Below are 18619 nucleotides of genomic sequence, written 5' to 3'. Positions count from 1 at the left end.
ATGCGCAGTATTTTGAGCATAGCCTAATAATAGTTTATGTAATAACCTATCAGTTATGAGGATATATAACCTAAGAAGATGGAGAGAAATGGAATATCAATATTCGGGTTCCATGAATATAGCAAGAAATGTTTTCAAGGAAAACACTTACGGGTGGACTCAGATACACGGTGTGGTATTTTTCATGCAATGGAAACAAACTTTTCAGACGGCAACACTTTGGCTCCACCTTTATTTTCCTTTTGTTAAGCAAAACTCTTTCATTTTCTTTCTGAGAGTTCACTACAATGTATCACGTCCGTTTGTCGCTTACAGAAAATGAAATAAGGTTTTTTGGTGTGCGCCTAGAAACATCCTCACCACAAAAGACACTCCAACAAAACTTAAATGTGACCAATCAAAACAGGTTCAAATGGCTCTGAGCACTATGCGACTTAACTTCTAAGGTCATCAGCCGCCTAGAACTTAGAACTAATTAAACCTAACTAACCTAAGGACATCAGACACATCCATGCCTGAGGCAGGATTCGAACCTGCGACCGTAGCGGTCGCTCAGCTCCAGACTGTAGCGCCTAGAAGCGCACCGCAACTCCGGCCGGCTAATCAAAACAGGCCATGACACTCATTTTCTCATGTTGTAGCATGTACAGTGAATATCAACAATGAATAATCATTCAGTAAATTTCTTACAAAGCGACTAATTATTATTGGAAAACAAACGAGATTTATTTGTTACATACTATACGAAAACACACAAGCATGCATTTGCACGCACACACACACACTCACTCACACACACACACACACACACACACAAATGCATAGCATAAAGCAAAGTTCTGCCAGGTGCGAATAGGTCTCGTGTTCTGAGGGTTGCTTACAAACAGAAATGTATATAGATTGTTCATCCATCCCGGAAATCTAGAATCTCGACGATTTTTGTCTGTTATCGATATTGATATTGGCAATAAATGTGTCCCGGGAGTTCCTAGACTGTCTAGAATGTTTTAATTTTAAGTTCAAAGTTGGAGAAAAAATTACAAAAATACTTTTGGGTGATATAGTTACCAGTTACCGATTTTGTGATTTATTTTCCTTTATTTGTATGGCGAAATCTTGCTTCTTGCTAAATTTCTTGACACTAGGTCAACGGAAAGCAGCCCTGGGTTTTGATGACTGAGTTCGCCGAATCATTTGATTGCATTGACATAAAAGCTTCAGTGTTTTACACCGCCAAGGGAGTGTAGCCTAGACCTTAGCATGTTATGTAAATACCAAATTGATACGTCTATCAGTTCCTGTGCAAAACGACTCTTATCAGAGGAACGGACAGACAGACAGCGGATAACACATGACAAATTGTTTTCGTCTGAGATGGTTACAGAATAACAATTTTCGGATTTTTTTCCTTTACTTGTACTGTGAAACGTTGTTTACTGCCAAAATCTATGATTCTAGGCCAGAAGAAAGTACCCATAGGTTCTGACGAGTGAGCTCGCGAGTATCAAAATATGTCACGTAAATGGCAGTATCTTTTAACTGCATTCACTCAGAAGCTTAGAGTTTTTAGTACGTTGCATAACTTGATACGTCTACTCGTTTCTGAGAAAAATGGTTTTAAACAGTCGGAAAGATGGACACACAGACGGGCAACAAGTAATGATATACAGGCTCCGTTTTTACCAACTGAGGTACGGACACCTGTAAAATAACATAGTTATGAAAGATGAATAGATCGAAAGTGTCAATAAATGAAATTTGAATAAAGCTGTAGGAGAATAACCTACAAAAGGTAAGAAAGGAAAGACTGAAAACACAAAGGAAAAAAATGTTTTAAAATTAAACATTGTGCAGTAACTTGCCAAATATATCGCTTCACTAGGCGTAACTACCAAAATCCTTAAGAAAACGCGTAACCACTGTCGCAGCGACTGTGTGTTGAGACTATCTCACATAACACCACAGCTCAATCTGCAATCAGTGGCAGTTTGTTAAATGACTAGTACAAAATTTAAGATTTAGCTTGAAACGACGGAAGTTTCATGAGAGTAATATGTACGATTTACCTAAAACTGAAAATACAGTCTTCAGATGAAAATGTGCTAAATATCGGACAATGGTGCAACATAAATGTAAACATACAACTTTTTCTCTACGGCAGGCAGGTATACCCAATCATAATAGGTGTCAAAACCTCCATATTGTGCCTTACGACAATCGCGTGCGACTTGGGTTAAAGTCCGCGAAAGGAAAATGGTTGCTTGGTTGATTTGGGGAAATGGACCAAACAGCAAGTTCATAGGTCCCATCGGATTAGGGAAGTATTGCGAAGGAAGTAGGCCGTCCCTAGTCGCATGGGGCATACCGGCATTTGCCTGAGGCGACCAAACGAAAATGTACAAACTGAGCAAAGAGGACTTCGCGCGCGCTTGAGTGTGTGTGTGTGTGTGTGTGTGTGTGTGTGTGAGAGAGAGAGAGAGAGAGAGAGAGAGAAAGAGAGCACGTGCTTGTGAGTGACAGAGAGAGAGAAAGAGTAGTGTAGTTTGTTCACCAGCAAAGATAACATAGGTAACATTGATACTTAGTCGCCTTAAGTCCATTCGTGGAAGTTGGTGGAAAATCATTAAACTACATACCTTAAAAAGAGTGTACGTCGAACTGGAAAATGCGATACAACATGACTCCACATTTGTGAAACTGCTTTATACTTGTAAAAGAAATATCAAGACATCTGGTACATTAATAAAACTTGACAGTCGTAGTGGTGCATTATAAAACGACACAGCCGTGTGCGAGCTCTGATTTGCTTCACTTGAACTACTATTTTTGTATTGATTTTGTTTTCCGAATACAGGATCCAGATAAAAGAAAATTATAATCTTTTTATTGATTATATTTATTTTTATTGATTATATTGAATTATAATCTTTTTATTGGATATTGTTGTATAACAGAGGATCCATATTCTTTAACATGGTATAATTACTTACAGTAATGTAACGAATTTTGTATTAATTAACAAATTTAGCTCGTCGTTACACAGAAAACAAAGTTAGGAAATATTGTCACGTTAGCTTGATGCATGATGGAGCACATGAACTGTGTGTCAGTAATATTATGAACAATACATGTTATAGAATATCGTACTAGAGCTAACTTGAATTCGTTATGATAGAATTTTATTTTCTATATGTAACTAAATTTAAATTTAATATTTCATAAGACTAAATAACAATTTAATTTTTGCCTCGCAATGAGATGATATAAGAAAGACATGTTGTGTTAACAGATCATTTAACGTAAAGTCACAGTGACTTTCTGCTGGGGGTTTGCCTGAAACATTTAGCCGCTCACAGTGGTGTTCCGCAGTGTCGGCGCATTCCGCTCTGTGTACAGCCCACACTCCCAAATCGAAGTCCCCGATTCATTTCGTTAGGCAATCACGCCCAGTTTGGACAGAGAGTTTGGAGAGTAAATAGAACGCAGAACTACGCCCGAGCGCTTATTCACTCTCGACGACGGAGAAATACGCAGTGAGGGGAGAACGACTCTAGGACACGCAAGTTCGTAATTTCGCCAAGCGTAACAACTGCACTTACTCTTGAGAAAACTTAGTCTTGCGCACTTCTCTCACACTTTGACTCACTGAAAATGGATCGATTGAGCTTGCCTTGCTTCAGAACTTCGAACCTCAAACAAAATATTTGTTACAAGATATGTTCAGTAACTAATTCAACAATTTTTTTATTTCTGAAAGCAGGTTGGTTTTATTCAGTGTTCCAATACACTGTATTACTTCTCACTCTCTTTGCTACAAACTCCTATTTTTCAAAATTATCTCCATTCAATACGACGGCCTTACACCACGTTGCCGGGAGGGCGTGAATGCCCGCATGGTATTACTCTACTGGTCGACGCCGGAGCCGTCGTCTTGCTGCATTAATAGCCTCTCCATCATCCATGTACTGCAAACAGAGCACAGCATTTTGTTCTGGATGGAGAGACGTCTACAGACGTTAAAGTAACCTCTGGCGTACCACAGAGGAGTGTTATGGGACCATTGCTTTTCACAATATATATAAATGACCTAGTAGAAAGTGTCGGAAGTTCCATGCTGCATTTCGCGGATGATGCTGTAGTATACAAAGAAGTTGCAGCATTAGAAAATTGCAGCGAAATGCAGGAAGACTTTGGTGCAGGGAGTAGCAACTGACCATTAACATAGACAAATTTAATCTATTGCGAATACATAGAAGGAATGATCCTTTATTGTATGATTTACGATAGCGGAGCAAACACTGGTAGCAGTTACTTCTGTAAAATATCTGGAAGTATGCGTACTGAAAGATTTAAAGTGGAATGATCATATAAAATTTATTGGTGGTAAGGCGGGTGCCAGGTTGAGATTCATTGGGAGAGTCCTTAGAAAATGTAGGCCATCAACAAAGCAGGTGGCTTACAAAACACTCCTTCGACCTATACTTGAGTATTGCTCATCAGTGTGCGATACGTACCAGGTCGGGTTGACAGAGGAAATAGAGAAGATCCAAAGAAGAGCGGGTCATTTCGTCACATGCTTATTTGGTAAGCGTGATAGCGTTACGGAGATGTTTAGCAAACTCAAGTGGCAGACTCTGAGAGAGACGCGCTCTGCATCGCGGTGTAGCTTGCTGTCCAGGTTTCGAGAGGGCGCGTTTGTGGATGAGGTATCGAATATATTGCTTCCCCCTAATTATACCTCCCGAGATCACGAATGTAAAATTACAGAGATTCGAGTGCGCACGGAGGCTTTCCGGCAGTCGTTCTTCCCGCGAACCATACGCGACTGGAACAGGAAAGGGACGTAATGACAGTGGCACATAAAGTGCCCTCCGCCACACACCGTTAGGTGGCTTGCGGAGTATAAATGCAGATGTACATCGTGTCGACTGCATCCTTCCTTGCGCCAAACAGATAGAAGTTGGAGGGTGCGACGTTCGGGCTCTGGGATGGATGACAAAGAAAAGTCCAATGAAGTTTTGTGAGCTCGTCTGGGGTGAGCCGACTTGAGTGAGGCTTTGCGTTGTCATGGAGAAGGGGGAAGTCAGTCTGCATTTCTGTGGCGACGAAGACGCCGAAGTCTTTTTTCCATTTCCTGAGGGTAGATCTGGTGTGTGCGGCCAGGTGGCACGCGGGAGATGGGACAAGTTTGCGCGACATTATTGCAATGATGATAGACGCCTCTTCCAACGACTCACCATGATTTTGTTCACTTTAATGTCTCCGAAAAACAACGTGCAAGCAGAATCTACGATAATCTGGTTTTCCGCCAAAAGAAATTGAACGGAAGCTCTCCCTTTGTAACATACCTTCGCTACAGACGCCATGTTGCAGATTGTGTACGGCGCTGCCACCAATCGGAAAATCATGGAATTGAAGTTGGAATATTTCACGATTTCTCACAGCAAACTAAGAATTTTTGTAACCAAAATTTTCCGAGAAGTAATGTGTTGCAACGACTCTGGTGCATTTCCTATCTCTCGAAGCATTGTCTCAGTTCAACAGAGAGAAATAAAATCTTTTTCGTTGAAATAACCGCAATGTAATACATAGTGCAATACATCGTGCATGGGGTAAAATGCAATGATAGCTAATACAATCTGTTTTGAGGAATTTAACTCCAGCATGTCGACTGCAGCGGTCTCCTTGGACGTGCAAAACGCTTATGATAAGATTTGGCAGGACAACCTGGTGTATAAGATGCTGACGCAGACGAGCCTTCTTGATATCTACGCTAAGGTTGTGGATGCTTTCCTCCACCAGAGGACCTTCCTCGTTGCTCAGTGGGGTAAGCGCTCCAGTGTACGCCACATGTCGATTGGTGCCCTTCAGGGCTCTGTGCTAACCCGTCTTCTTTTTAATATGTCAATGACATTCCCGTCAAACGCCACTGCCATTTGGCGCAATACGTCGTTGACACAGCGCTTTATACGACCAGCCGCATTCCTGATCAACTGATTGCTCGCTTCCAAAGGCAGATAGACGCAACAGACGCCTGTTGTCATTCCAGTAAGATTTCCCTCAATGCTGCAAAAACTACGGCAGTGTATTTCACTAAACAGCGACCTATCCTCCGCCACATCTCCATCGGGGGCGTCCGGGTCCCTTAGGCCCAAGATAGCAAGTATCTCGGGGTCTTTCTTCCATCGCCACGCAGAATACATCACCCATAAAGGTTTAAAATTGACAAAGGCCTTGTACCCGCACCTCTCCAACCTAAAGCTGAATTTAGATACCAAGCTGCGGCTGTATCACTCCGTTGTACTACCGGCACTGACATATGGTTCCGCTGCGTGGGCCACGATTAGTAAGTCCCAGATGCTGACGCTCCAGCGCCTACAGAATAAAGTTCTCTGGTGGAGTCTTCACGCCCCTCCGCTCACCAGGATTGTCACTCTGCATGAGGAGACAAATACGGTCCTTCTGAAAACGACCATTCGCCACAAGGATCGGCAACTGTACACTAAAGTGGAAGCCCTCTGTGAGAGGGTCGGTGGACTACAACCCATCGGCACCACAGTTTCACGGCACTGCCACTGACACCCCATTCCGCTCACCATCCTGGAGGACCCGGATTCGGGCTATGACTGACGATATGCCCAATATGACCACGCTTTTATGCCCGTTTCGTACAATAACTAGGAGTAGCGTGTTTTCGTCCAGACACTTTTATCCTTCACACTAGGGCTGGCGTATTACTGCACCCCTCCTCTGTACTTCCACCGCCGGAGGGAGCCACGGACCTTAAAAGGTCCACCGGCACACCTTCAAAGTGCTATTCTCGGCTGCTGTTCAGCTGTTGCTTTGAGTTTCCTCTCACTTGTCCACAGAGACAGTTGGACCGAATCTGAACCGGTGACGCTGTGTGACTAGTAAATAGCCATAAAAAAATTAAGAAATTATTCTGCAGCCAAGATTAAGTAAAAGCATCGGCCGTTTGATGTCTACTGCCATATAAACGGCTGATGTAGACTTTCCTACGCCTTGTAGTCCTCAGCGGTAAGCGTACAAGCTGTTCCTGTTTTCTTTTTTGACATCATCTACCTACCTCCAGTTATAACGTTTTCCTAAACTTTTCTTATCTATTGAAATTCAGAAATTCAGCAAAGTATTATGTCTATAGACTAAAGGTATTCGAGACCCATTAGTACGGATATCGTAATAGTGATAACTGCGTTTTCCAATGTAACGGAAAGTTCCCTGCTATGTGGGGATAACTCAAAACAGTGTAAAATTATATTTCTATGCAACATTTTAGTGTTCGTATTTGTTTTAATACAAATCGCATGTATATTTGGGAAGCGTAGCAGAAAGAGAGTGTTCCGTGCATCGTACAAAGATTTTTATTTCTAGTGTCTGCTCTGACTTTCGTGTTGACGAGATGTCACATAGGCTGTGACCGCCCAGCTGAGCACAGTCTGGGACTGTCGGTCAAGGATGTTATGGCTCAGGTGGCTCTCCGTGAAGCAGTCAGCGTTAATGTTACTTCGTTCATTTATTAGCAATTTACTGTGATGTGTTTCCGTAGATGTAATGTTTCGTAAATCAGGGTTGGTAATTGCTTCTTGCAATAATCCTTTGTGCAAGTTCACCTGCATTTATTTTGGTCGCTTCTCGGCTGCAATTTTAGTAACTGTTTGGGAATGTGTTACGGTAAAATGAATGTTTTGCTGGTAACTTACTGGAAAGGAAATTCTTGATAAATTCAGGTCGTTGCGTACCATGTGGTGGTTAATGGGCCCCAGGTAATTTGTTTTATAATGTAATGATTACTGAGGATAGAATTTTCGCGGATTTTACGAAACAAGAATGTTCTCTCATATGGCTTTGTAATTTGTAGTCGTTTGAGTCAGCTTGGAGGTATTTCTGTCTCGTGTGCCCCGCTTTAGCAGCACGCCGCAACCGTCAGTGTCCTACCAGGCTCAGCAGTGCCGGTGACTCGTTACTGCCCCAGCAAGGAGATCGAAAACCATCGAAACAGACAACCACAGCGCCGTCGTGAAAGCGACAGCAGGAATGAATCAGGGGTGTGAAAGCGCAACCATTTAATCCCAGTGCCAGGGCTGTGAGTTGTCAACATTATTCATTTTTCACCATACAGAGAAATCTTGTCTGCAAATTTTTATTATTCAATTACTGTATTGTGTGACAAATCATCAGGGTATCGCGATTAATGCCTTGACCGGGCCCTAGATGTTGAACGTAGCCAAATAATCTAAATCAACTTCCCATTCTCAAGTCCACAAATGATTTAAACCAACATTCTTCATTTTAATTACTGTTATTTCACAGTTCCAAGAAATCTCACGTGGATGTATTGCCTTCTTTAGTAACTCACAAGTAACGATTAATTGTTTCGTTATTTAAAAATCTTACATTATTTCTAACTTTGAAAGACACACTTTTAGGCCACACATTATTCTACGCAAAATTTTAAATAGATCTAAATTATTTTAAAATTAATAGCACAAGTCTTTTAAAAGTAACGTCATTATGTTGTTAATACTTCTGTTATCAATGACCGTATATGGTGTTTGTTTCCATTCAACTATATGTACCAGAAATCCAGCCCCCAACGAACATCGCATAGAGGGCTAATTTAGACACCTTCTTGTTGAGTCTGCATGTTGAAAGACGCCAGTCCACTACAGTGGTGAGCTGAATTACCTCATTACAAGGCCTGGTACTCTGCTGCATTATTCCCCTTAACTGACGTGGGGCCTGGTCATAAAAATGCCTGGCAGAGCCACTATAAATACATGCTGCTCAGACCAAGAAACATCTACTGACACCAACACACACCACTCCATCCACCAGTTGTGCATCTAAAAGCTGTTGCTGAACCAATGATTTTGAGGCCAAAGCCGGGGCTACTATCAAGGCCCAAGTACAGAAGGACTTCATCCAGTGCTTGGGCATTCGAAGCGGTTCTTAGATTCTGGAATTGTGTGGCAGTGAACCACACACCTAACCCATTATCATGCAACTGGCTATCCAATGCAACGAGCCTGATGGGTGCAGAACGGAGAAAACGACATGCGTGGTCCTTGTGGTATGTGTCACCGTACATCGCACTACGGGTTGATATGAGACAATTTATCCCCAAACGACCATCGATATATTTTATAGTGTAATACGCACATGCCAATAGTCAATGTAGCCAATCCTTAAACACTGCTTCGCAGCTGCAGATAATACTCAGTACTGCCAGTGACTGCTTAGCTAATTACCTCTCTTCTTTCCTTTTATTATGCTGTGGGAGACCTTTTATTTTCTGTAGACTTGAAAGGTCTTTCTTCCTGACTCACACAAATGGCAGCTTACTTAAAAGAACCAAGAAGATCATGAAAGTGTCCAGAGCTGAAGGCTGTTCTCCTGAGCAGATGGGCAATGGAGAATTCACATCCAGGCTCATCACAGCAAGACCACTCTGGGCCAGTCAGTCTGCTATAAAACTCTGTTGTGCAAGATGTCTAAAGAAATTCTTTCGGGAAGATAACATGTCAAGCCAGGTGTAGGCGACAGAATGGGGAACTTAGAGGCTGTATCTCGCTGGTCATTCCACGAAAGAATATTCATTTATAATCAAAATATTGGTGATTGGTTCACAATAATTATTTTTGTGGAAAGCAAGTTTCCCATCATAATTCTACATGCAAAACCCTCAGATGGCAAGTGTTAAAAAGTATCATGTAATGGTAGAGATTTTCTGTCTTTCTTCCCATATCAGAAAGTAACTGATTAACCATTACAAAATCTGTGAGATTAGAAGTTTGTTAAACTTCTTTACAAAATTATTATTGCTCAGAACTCACAAGGTCTGCCGCAACCGGCCGGCGAGATTCCTACACTGGCGCAAACAGTTATGTTTCGAACAGTTAAGTCAGATCTGAAGAAACTTCCTGCCAGGCAGTGGAAGAGAGTAGACTTGCCACAGGGGATTGATGAGTATACACTTTCTGCTGAGGCGCCACACAGAAGGATGTCTCCGTATTATAACTGTGGGTGAGCTGGACTCAGAATTTCAGGCCGTTACTGCACTGTCTTTCATATTCACGCTGTATAGGAGTGGTAAGAATGAACCAACAATGCTACCACCAGAGGAAGGGAGATGCGATGGTAGCTAACTTTCATCTGGGTTTAATTGCATAGTTTTAACGTTCAAAGCCAGCTACTTGATTCCATCATGCGCTTTGGCAATTCTATTGGTGTTAGTATTTATTTTTCCGTGGTACTGTCTAGAAACCAGTAACCACTTCTGCAGTCATTGGCAACATGTGTGACATATTTTCAGGTCAAGGTCTTAAGCGTGTATTCACCTGTGCCAAACCTAGATGCCCTAACTACAATACTCTAATCCACCTATTAAGTATTTGCATACTTATTTCAATGGGTAGTTCATTTAATCAAAGATTTACGCTAATGAACCAAATTGCTAAAATGGTTCAAATGACTCTGAGCACTATGAGACTTAACTTCTGAGATCATCAGTCCCCTAGATCTTAGAACTACTGAAACCTAACTAAACTGAGGACATCACACACATCCATGCCCGAGGCAGGATTCGAACCTGCGACCGTAGCGGACGCTCTGTTCCAGACAGTAGCGCCTAGAACCGCTCGACCACCCAGGTAGGCCCAAACTGCTATTGTGCTTGTTAGTTTCTTTTGTAGTCCTGAAGAACCCTTTTCCTAGTATACGCATGTGTGGTGTGGTTCTTGTGCTTTGATGCCTGACTGTGTTAACGTAGTGGTTTCCCTTAATACGACATTTCTTTTGTGCGATATTGTATCTTAATAGATTTGCTTTGTCGGATGGGGGGATCCCTTGGGCCGACGGTCACTGAGCATCGAACTTGTAGCAGCTTAGAGGCTTGCTAAACCAACAACTCACAATGTCTAATGAGTTCCAGCAACTGTTTCCTGCATGAAACGAGTTGAGTAATTATTAACTGCACGTTTATGTACACGTAAGCTGTCGTTAATACAAGAGAGAGTTAAGACCTTTAGTAGATCTGTATCCTGAATGTTGATTTCCCGTGGGCCCTAGGTGGAGCCGAGCTGTATGTAGGGCAAGGCAGCTCGTGTAACGACAAATGTTCGTTGTGCGAGAAAGACGGGCGGTGGCGCGTACATCACAGCACGTGATACTGCAGATCTTACGAGCGACAACAGCCGTCTTCGGAAGGGAGCGAGTAAGTATTTCAGACGAGTTTCATGATTCTTGACTCCGTGTTTAAACTCACGCAAGCTCTCGATAACACACGACGATTTAGTGAGTAGCTTATCAGTTAAATACTGATCTCCCGTGGGTCCTACATGGAGCTGTGAGTTCGCGAAGTGTGACGGACGAGCCGACTAGAGTGACGTCACAAATTCGTTGCAGGACACGTATATCTCGTTGCCACCGTTCGTAGTGCGGCTCTTATTTCTTGTTGGGCCAGCAGCACGCCGTTTGACGTCAGTGTCACGTCCGCAAAGCCTGACACTTAAGCGCCTACTTCACCGAGTCCGTGTCCCTTGTACTGTGCTAAGATAGCCACTACTGCCTGGGAATCAACGCACACCAACGTTATCCTGTCAACAGCGCAGTCATTAGAGACAGCAAAAGTTCTAATTACAAAAGAAGGGGGACGGGGTGGGAGGGGGGAAATCATCCTTGCCCTTTTCAAAGGAACCATCGCCACATTTTCCTGGAGTGATTTATGGAAACCACGGAAAATCGAAACCTGGATAGCCAGTTGGAGTTTCAACCCTCGTCCTCCTGATAGAGGATCCAGTGTGCTGGCCACTGCGCTAATTCCATCAGTGCACATCAATGAGTAGCTGCCACCTACCACGGCGCAGCGTCTTACTAAATAAAAAATGAATTTGCTGCATGAGTTATTCTGATTCCACGAACGCTGTGGTGCTAGTTTTACGCAATTCACCATACTGCACGCCTCACCCTATGTTAAAGGAGACCATACTGCTGATTGGTACCCGCACCTCCGACACAGAATGAGTTGGAGGTTCTGGAGCCTCTTTGGGCAATAGTGAGCACATTAAATGTGACTGATATTATGAGCAGCTTAACTGTGGAGAAATGCAGTGAGGGTCCAAGACAGAATCCAAAGAACTTCTTTGGTACTGAAAGCACAGTAAAGCTAGACGTGATTAGGGGAAAATCGGCAAGATAACTGTGCCTATTAGCCATATATTGTGGAAGCTGTTAAGTGGCTGAAGGGTTCAGTGCTGAGCCGATTGATTAGTTCATCTTTGCTCATCAGTTGACAGGCAGTTTTTCTCTACGATGTTTACCTACGTCAAGTTTGCAGATCGAGCAAGTTTATGTCTCGTTGTTATTCTAAAACTGACAGATCACACGTAACGTAAACGTCGGGTGTGTGATCGGGAATGGAAGATGAAAAGGTACCTTCTTGTAACTGACGGAGTACTCGAGGTTAAAAATCTGAGTTTTGACTGGAGAAAAGATTTTGGAGAACTGTTTCCTTTTCACAAGTCACTTACTTCACTCGACACAATTTGTCATTTAAGAAGTTAACTTCATCGTCGACAACAACTCGATCAATATCTTGCCTACGCATTTATGGCAGTATGATGCACCATTATTTCTGCGCTCCTACCATAAAGAAACACAGTTTTGGAATCAAGATCAATATTACGTTGGACCACATTTTATTATTGTTCAAAGTGAACGTTATCAGTTGTTTATTCTGGGGCTAACGAATTGTTCGTCGATGTTAGAGGCATATAAATTAATACTGCGTTGTACACAGGAAGCGCCAAAGAAACTGGTATAGGCATACGTATTGAAATACAGAGAGATGTAAACAGCCAGATTACGGCGCTGCGGGCGGCAACGCCTAAATAAGACAGCAAGTATCTGGCGCAGTTGTTACATCGGTTACTGCTGCTACCATGGTAGGTCATCAAAATTCAAGTGAGTTTGAATGTGGTTTCATAGTTAGCGTACGAGCGATGGGACACAGCATCTCCAAGGTAGCGTAGAAGTGGGGATTTTCCCATACGACCATTTCAAGAGTGTACTGTGAATATCAGGAATCCGGTAAAACATCAGATCTCCAACACAGCTGCTGCCGGAAACATCCTGCAAGAACGGGACCAACGACGACTGAAGAGAATCGTTCAACCTGACAGAAGGGCAACCCTTCCACAAATTTCAATGCTGGGCCATTCAACAGAACGTCATCGATATTGGCTTTGGGAACCGAAGGCCCACTTGTGTACGCTTACTGAGTGAACGGCACGGAGATTTACACCTCGCTTGTCCCGTTGACACCGACATTGGACTGTTGATGACAGGAAATACGTCGCCTGGTCGGACGAGTCTCGTTTCAGACTGTATCGAGCGGCTGGTCGTGTACGAGAATGGAGACAATATCATGAATCCATGGATCCTGCATGTCGCAGGGGACCGTCCAAGCTGTTGGAGGCTCTGTAATAGTGTGGGGAAAGTGCAGTTGGAGTGATTTGCGACTCCTGTTACGTCTACATACTAATCGTGACAGGTGACACGTACGTAAGCATCCTTTGTAATCACGTGCATCCGTTCTGTCCATTGTGCATTCCGACGCATTCCAGCAGGACAATGCGACACCCTCCACGTCCAGATTTGCTACAGAGTGGCTCCAGGAACACTCTTCTGAGTTTAAACACTTCCGTTCCAGAGATAAACATTATTGACTATACCTGGGGTGCCTTACAACGCGCTATTCAGAAGAGATCTCCACCCTCTCGTGCTCTTGCGAATTTATGGACAGCACTGCAAGATTTATGATGCCAGTTCCCTCCACCACCACTTCAGTCATTAGTCGAGTCCATGCGGCACTTCTGTGTTCTCGAGGAAGCCCTAAATGGTATTACGCAGGTATACCAGTTTCTTTGGCCCCTAATTGTATATGTTTATTTTGAACAGGTCTCATCATATAGTTAACAAAAGGACAGGATGACAGAGATGCCAACTTACAATTCTTTTGGTGCAGTGGGCCTATGTATTTCACTGATCTCGCCTTGCGCCACGTTCTTGTCGGTGTACCTAAGAGACAAGCAGTCTTTGACATATTTTCTTCGATACAGAACACAGGAGTTTTCTGCAGTCGATTAAAGTCAGGGTTCACTTTTTCCTAGCGCGTCACGACGCATCTTGAATCTGACGCACTACTCTCAACGTTGACGTTAGATTTTCCGATCCAGAGTCGTTGGTTTACGTCATCGATTGTACTCCCTAATGTGTACTTACTTAATTTATGTGAGTGTGCTCATAGTAGATCGCTCTTGCGAACTTGTGTTCATGATTAAGATCACAGAATCACGTTCCTCTTGACCGTGAGCTCAGGTGTAAGTGCACAGACCCATCTTTCAGAAGACCAGCCAGTTATTAATGAACTTGAGGAAGTGAATTCACCTTCACTATACGAGATGTGCTCGCCTGCCTTACCTTTTTACATGTTTTATCGTCCATAGCCATGAAGATAGAGCAGGCTGCCGTAGAAAACCGTGCTGTCTAGTCAAATACCAACAATGCCTCATGAGGTTCCGCAGAATATTCTTCATTTTTTTCAACCGAAATTGGCCGGGAAAAAAGATGTGTTGCATTACTTATTGAATGCCCTATTGGTACTGCAGTGGACAATATGCTCCACCATCTGGTCGGACGAGTCTCGTTTCAGACTGTATCGAGAAGATGGACGTCTACGAGATTGGAGACAATCTCATGAATCCATGGATCCTGCACATCGACAGGGGACTCTCCAAGCTGGTGGAGGCTCTGTAACAGTATGGGGAGTGTGCAGTTGCAGTGATATGCTTCAAGATGGGACTGTGACAGGGGAAAAGTACGTAAGCATCCTGTCTGATCACGTCTACCCACTCATGGCCATTGTGCATGCCGACGGACTTGGGCAATTGCATCAGGACTAAACGATACCCTACACCTCCAGAACTGCTACAGAGTGGCTCCAGAAACACTCTTCTGAGTTTAAACACTTCCGTTGACCACCAGACTCCAGACATGAACATTATTGACTATACCTGGGATGCCTTGCAACGTGCTGTTCAGATGAGATCTCCACCCTCTCGTACTCTTCCGGATTTATGGACAGCACTGCAGGATTCATGATGTCAGATCTTCCCAGCACTACTTCAGGCATTATTGGAGTCCGTGCCACGTCGTGTTGCGGCACTTGAGCGTGCTCGCGGGGGCCATACACGGGATTGCTCTGGTGTACCAGTTTCTTTGGCTCTTGAGTGTAGATGCAGAAAAAAAGCTGAAAGTAGTGCTGGATCGTTTACTTTTCAAAGGCCGGCAACGAAATTTTGGTTTACGCGCATTAGGTAAACTGTGGAAATCGTGAATCAGGGCAAGGACTGAACCTTGTTTCGCACAGGTGCGACTCTAGTGTGTAAACAAGATCACCACCGAGCTCGGTTCGTGTGGTTGGCATTTCTTGATTTTCTGTCGGGCACTTTGATTAAAAGACGCTTTCGAACATGAAATACACATACTGTACATGAGATGGCGAGACGCAAACGTGGGACGGCGCTGACATCAGCTAAACAGCAAAGGTCCAAGTCTGGTGGGTGGTATGGAACTGTAGATTCTACTGAACGGAGCGACGGGCAGTGCTGCAGGAAGCTCACTTCTGACACTTAGGCCCCGCTGCAGACGCGGACGATGATTGATGATGATAGCAGCCTATGTACAACACCGCACAACACAACACAGCCACTAGCCCGTGCTGGCTGAGATCCATCAATGTCATTACAGCACCAACTTTGACATCCGAACCATGTTCCATTTTTCTTCCCGTAGATACTGTCAGCTGCCTCAACCCATTATATGCAATCTCCTGCATGAATCATTCGGCGTATTACCTAAAAGAGTTTTTCATTAAGAAAATAATTTCCTTGTTCGTTTCTTATTTTGTAAGCATTATAAAACCTACGAACAGACAACTTGTGTTAGAAACGTGAAATTTGTTTTTTGCTTCTTTCATTTGAGTTTCGAATCTGTCTGAATAAACGACAACCATTAAAAACTGAAATAACATCAAATAAGGAATTAAATCATCATAAAGACTATCTCTAATGAAACTTTGAAGGAAAGCAATGTTAAACGCTAGTAAGGAACGCCATAGTTAGATAATTTTATTCACCGACTGGATGTTTCAGGCACTAACTTCCACTTTACCATGCGCGAAACTATCTAAATGACAATTTCATAGTGATCAACTACTGAAATCTTTCAGGAAAAGACATCTGGTCCAGGTAGTCCCAAACAAAAATTATCTGTGTCGTAAATTCAATGCAAATTAGACTAAAAATGTGACGGCGGATCATTCAGTCTATTGAAATTGTTCCAGAGAGCTAAAATTAATAATTCTTACGATTTGATGTGATAGCGTTACTGCGTTCGCCCAGAAAATGTAATTTTGCATTTAGTATATTGAACTGAAAAAAATGACTACATAATTTCTGTCTACTATAATGCTTCAGTCACGTACAGGGTGGCCATAACGGGCTGAAAAGCTTGCAAGGGTGTTGCAGGGTAGATTGAGATGAGAAATAATTGTAATGAATAAAAATTCCATGCGTTGCTCTGTTTCCGAGTTAATTATCGTTGAAGTTAGCCAATCAGGCACTTGGGCACAAATTCAATCCGCCAGCTAGACACGGTGTCGTCAAAGGTACACTTCGATTGATTTCGTAGAACCTAACAACAGAGCACACAAAAATGTGACATGAGATAGTAGTAAAGACCGAACCCGAGTCAAAGACAGAGTCTCGTATGCCATCATCTACGCTATGAAAAGAACTGACACTAAAATTATCATGCGACCCGTTTGTATTTGCGATCTCCTTATTGCCTAACTTCATTGCTAATTAATTCGGAAACGGCGTGACGTACCGAATTATTTTTCTTTCCAGTTATTTGTCATGGAAACCTACCCCTGCAACACACTTGCAAGATTTTCAGACTGTTTCTGACTACCCTGCATATAAATTATTTAATGGCTACACCAATCTTCTTTGACTAGCTATTGTCAACAGCCCATAAAGGTCTCTTTGCCGGTAGCTACGCCTTAGCATGTTAGTCATTAATATTTATTTGACCTCTATGCTAGATACCTCCACCAGTTCTCTAACAGAAGTCTCCAGGAAATTTTGACTGCTATCATGCTAAGACGCAGCTATCGACAAGGGATCACTATGGGCTATTGATAATGGCTAATGGAGATCGCTGTAGACATTAAATAATAATGCATATATGGGAGCACTGATTGAAATGAAGTCGCTTTCATATTTTTCTGACCTTTCTCTCGTATCTTCACATAGTCCGTCCTGTCGAAATCCACATTCCTGCCACCCCCTTCCAGTAGACGTAGGAAGGAGGCTACTGTAAGCGTGGCCGAAACTTGGCTTCTCCAGTTTTACAGTGAGACGAGGTACCATAGCGAGGAAACGTTTATGTCAGCTGCATATGGCGGTGGAAGCCTACGCAAATTATACAGGCAGATTTTTTTCCACTGTGGTAGACTCTAAGGATTGATCGATGAGAGGATGCGGAACAGAAAGGTCTGATGAACTGATGTCCTGCGTAAAGGTGGCTTCACCTGTGAATAAGATGGATGACACAGATACCGGAATCGTGATTGCCTGGTGATGAAACCAGAGGCAAAACTGTTCCCGATGTGGAAAGTCTGTTGCTAGTAAGCCCTGCACACGCTTTAAGTGATGAGAGTAGTAACTATTGTTATTATACGGTTGTCTGACTTTCCTTGTATTGGCCCGTCAATACGTGGAAAGCCAGACGACCGTGCGGAACATCCCCCATGACAATTGTTACTTCTCTTATCACCTGCAGCGTGTGCAGGGCTTACTAGCAACAGACTTTCCACATCGGGAACAGTTTTGTTGCTGGTTTCTTCACCAGATAATCACTATTCTCCGATCTGTGTCATCCATCCTATTCACAGATGAGGCCACCTACACACGAAGTGGTATCTTCTTCTTTCATAATAGTAATCTGTGAGACAATGTGCAGAACCTCCATGGTATGGTGACAGCAAATCACCAGCGTCGGTGCAGCTGCAACGTGTGGGCTGGGATAATTGGCGACCGCATTTAGGACCAGTCCTCTTTGCAGTTCACCCAACAGGCCGGAACTATCGGAGTTTCTTGCGGTTGAACTTGTCTTCTATGCTGGATGAAGTTCCATTGATGATTCGGAGGGTTATGTGGCTGCTACATGTTGATGCTCCAGCCCACTTCGTCGTTAATGTCATTCGCGTCTTCCCTGGTTGAGGGATCGGACGAGGAGGTCCAGTTCTATGGTTGCTCTTCCACTGATTTATGGTTATGAGGCCGTGTCAAAAGCATCATGTATGCAGAGCCAATTCCAGATGTGGAGACACTAGAAAAGCGCACTCATGTTGCCTTCGGCACTGTCCGTATGCAGCCTGGCAAGGACTGAACGTGCGCCACAGAACATGATACGGCGAATACACGCTTCCGTTCAGGCACATGGAAACCACTTTCTGCACATACTGTAACTGTGG

The sequence above is a fragment of the Schistocerca gregaria genome, chromosome 2 (assembly GCF_023897955.1).
Source record: "Schistocerca gregaria isolate iqSchGreg1 chromosome 2, iqSchGreg1.2, whole genome shotgun sequence".
Lineage (NCBI taxonomy): Eukaryota > Metazoa > Arthropoda > Insecta > Orthoptera > Acrididae > Schistocerca > Schistocerca gregaria.
This window is presented reverse-complemented; position numbering follows the sequence as displayed.